The sequence below is a fragment of the Schistocerca gregaria genome, chromosome 5, assembly GCF_023897955.1.
Source record: "Schistocerca gregaria isolate iqSchGreg1 chromosome 5, iqSchGreg1.2, whole genome shotgun sequence".
NCBI classification, from domain to species: Eukaryota; Metazoa; Arthropoda; class Insecta; order Orthoptera; family Acrididae; genus Schistocerca; species Schistocerca gregaria.
The window spans coordinates 409,049,951-409,053,915 of NC_064924.1; positions in this window are offsets into that span (position 1 = coordinate 409,049,951).

The following is a 3,965-nucleotide window of genomic DNA, read 5'->3' on the forward strand; positions in this document are numbered from 1 at the left end:
TTTCTGCCTTTAAATGTCCCCATTTCACTTTGCGTAAACTGTATAGTCGCTTCGGTTGGTTGTTAACGTTTAAGTTATTATTGTGAAATAAATGAGAAGTAGTGAGAAACTTCTAATTGGCAATGATCATTTGTGAATTCCATGAGAACCAAATGAAAACATGGCTTTGGGACCATTCTGTCTGTGATCGTATATAATTCGGCCATGTGTCATCATTAACTGCTTGTACAGTTGCTCAATAGTAAGTGCCTTCCGCCTACCCTTAAAGATGATTTCAATACATCTGTATTTGTAGGTAAGTTGTTGACACTGGGCTAAATCTGCTCAACTTCCTCTACGACACGAAAATTTATGGGGCAGCCCTTTGGATGAATGTGCCCAACCAAGTTTTTTTGTTGCTACAGTTAGCACATGCATATCCTCCAGTTTAGCTAGACTCATCGCATTTTCACACATTTCGTATACAGGCTGCAGGTACGCAAATAACACGGATGAAAGCATTTTTTGTAGCGCTATCTCTGTAATAACTAGAAACCATTGTCAAATGTTGAAATGACGCAAGCTACACTACCATCAGCTCAGTGAAGGGACACAGCTGTCTGGTTTTGTCTGCACACGCATCAGGTCAGTGGGTTTGAATCCTGTTACTGTTTATTTTTTCATATTATTGTATTCATATCAGTGTTAACCTTCTAGCTATAAATTTATGTGTTTGACTGTTACAGATGTGCTCTCTATATTCCATGCTCAGAGATGTTTTGTTGTCATTGTACTGCCTGCCTAATGTGGCTACTTGTGCTGAGAGATGGCATTCTGGCCGCTATGAAATACTTAATATCCGATTCTAACTGTTTATTCAAAAAATTTGATTTTTACACAACTTACAGTTTGCTACCCTCGCTCGATAAAGGACGGATTTTTTTTTTTTTTGGTCAGTTATCATAGTTACTATGCTGCATCAAATTAAGTGAAGCATAGCACGAAATTTTAAAGAGTTTACAAATGCAAAAATGGATCGCCTAAACTTTGAGTACAGCTGATTTTATCCGAAACATTGTGTATATGAAATGCTAATAAAATGTCAGAATTTCATTTAAAACGGAGAGCAGAATATTTCATTTCGTTCTCGAGTTACGGAGTTTTCTATCCACCGGATGGTAGCACTTGGTGTGCCCAGTGCTGTCCATATGGGCTTGGCGGCTACTGTGAGATACGTATCATGCGATTTTAAGAAACCTATTAGGTGAAAAAATTAGATTTTTGCACATCTTACAGTCTAATATTATCTATTGATAGAACACTGGAATTTATTTCCGTTTTTAGTTATAGTTGCTGTGCTGCATCAAATTAAGCAAAGCACTGAAAAATTTTTTAAGGGTGTTATAGAGCTAAAAACTTATTGCATAAACTTTGAGTATGGTTGATCTTAGCACAACAGTCGCTGTGTATGAAATGTAGATAAGATATCGAAATTTTACTTAAAAGTGAGAGCAGACCGATATCTCAGTTCGTTCTTGAGGTATTGATTTGTATATCTGTCAGATGGTTGTGCAAAACATGTGCGTTTCTGTCCACGTACATCGGAAAATACGTGGTCATAAAAATCGTCATATTTCATAAACGGTTCAAGACACCAAAACGAGGTATTTTGCACATTAAGCGCGCAAAGAGGTGGATATATTTTATGATGCTTTTATATTCGCCGAGATATGGATGTACTCGTCCATAGCAGTGAGAGGTTCGATGGAACAGGACACGTAAAAACACCAATACCTCTTAAGTTCTCTAAACGTACAGTATAAGGTATTTCCCAGCAGTGCTAGACGTAGCCCACAAGTTAAGTCTGTGAGCTGGCAATTTACCGACTTGAGCTCAATTTCCAGTGCTGCCATAATTCCTTCTTTTCAGTTTGTTTTATTTCTCACAATCTTTAAAGATTAATTATAAAATTTAAATATGTTTAATTAGTAACATCTTATCCATGTAAAATTAATATATTCCATGTAATTACAGTTACTACCGTAAGTGAAAAGGCTACAAGCGACCACATTGTAGCACAATGATAAAATTCTGCATGAGCTGCTACTGCCTGAAGCCATATCTCAAACAAATGATACGAAATTTAGGTCAACAGACACTATGATAGTCTTGATGTGGCATGACAAAAGAAACATACGTACGTTGACAACTGATGACATGCCAACAGCTGCAATGAAATCACACCGCCAAACTATTACCAAAAATTTTTTTAACCAAAATATGTGTTGGAATACAAGAAGTCTATGGTAGCAGTGGACAAATGTGATATGCTACTTCACTGACCGAAATGTCTTCTCAGAACACTGGAATGATACAAAAAACTGCATTGACTCCTTAGACATGTGCTTGCTGCAGTCCAGCGTCATACTGGAAAGAATACTTCAGTTACAGATTTTTACCTCAGCCTCATTCGCGAGATTTTAGAGACATACTACAAAGCAAGGAAAGCTTGTGCATTGCTGTTTCGAGATAGACACTTGGAAAGTGCATCGCCTGCTGAGCTGAGTCGCCATTGTTCTCGCCAATAAGTTCTTACAATAAAGTGTACTTTGAATATTTCTTACTGACGAAATGCCTAAACTAGACAACATTACAATGAAGCAGTAAGTTTCACCGAGCGAGGTGGCGCAGTGGTAAGGCACTGGACTCGCATTCGGGAGGACGACGGTTCAATCCCGCGTCTGGCTTTTAGGTTTTCCGTGATTTCCCTAAATCACTGCAGGCAAATGCCGAGATGGTTCCTCTGAAAGGGCACGGCCGACTTCCTTCCCCATCCTTCCCTAATCCGATGAGTCCGATGACCACGCTGTCTGGTCTCCTTCCCCAAACAACCAACCAACCAACCAACCAGAAAGTTTCTTTGTGTGATATGTTCCAAAACAGGGCACAACACACAGTCCCACACCACATTTTTACAGTAGTAACGCAATCCCTTTCCTTTTTTTGTTCTTGCTGCATGTGTAACATTTTCTTACAGGTCCACGCTGTTTTAATGGTCATTCGGCGACACTTGGAAAGTGCCTATCTCGAAACAGCAATGCAGAAGCTTTCCTTGCTTTGTAGTATGCGCTGTTATGGCGCACTGAGCCGCGAAAGGATTAAATTATGTCTTGAGGCATCAAATAAACGCCACTTGTTTGCGTATACTGTTGTAAGTGGAAGTTACAAAATTTTATCGTCGATACACACTTAAATCTCTCACTATCATCCACTAATGATAACAGGATAATGTAAAACGAACAAATTGATTAATTGGTGCTCACAGCGATATTTAACAAACGGTGGTTGTAACATTCGTGATGAACATGTGAGGTGTAGGTACAGCTGCTTGTGGTTCTCGTCGTTTAGCTCAATGACGTTTTCTATTCGTCTGTGTCGTCCATCACGGATGATGATGTAATTTCTGAACGTTCTGGGTTCCACTAACGCCAGCAATCGTTCGGGGTATCGAGAAGGAACTCCACATCTTTATTTGTGATCTATTTCCTGTTCCAGCTGCATGGAAAAACTGATTCCTTACCTTTGTACTCTCTCTACTGTCGTTTACCTTCTGCTGTTGTTCTTAGACAAGTAGAACAGTTTTATATTAACGTTAAATATGGGTTCACTGAACTTGCCTAGTAGTGTTCCAGGTGGAAAGAACATATTTATTTTCAAAGTTATCCGGTAACGACATTCAGAATCTTTCTATCATTCTGGAACTGACTGAAACGATCTGTTAGGACAACTGGTCAGGGTCCTAATACTCCCACGAGAGCCTTATTCGCGATCCTCTTCGTAAACACACTGCGCTCTTCCCGAATTCTCACTATAAAACGAAAATTCGCGTTACTACAACAGATTTACATGTAAAACAATAGGCTCAAACCTTATGACCATTGCTTAAGAAAGTATTGGTGCACCTCTGGAATGCAGTATAGCATACA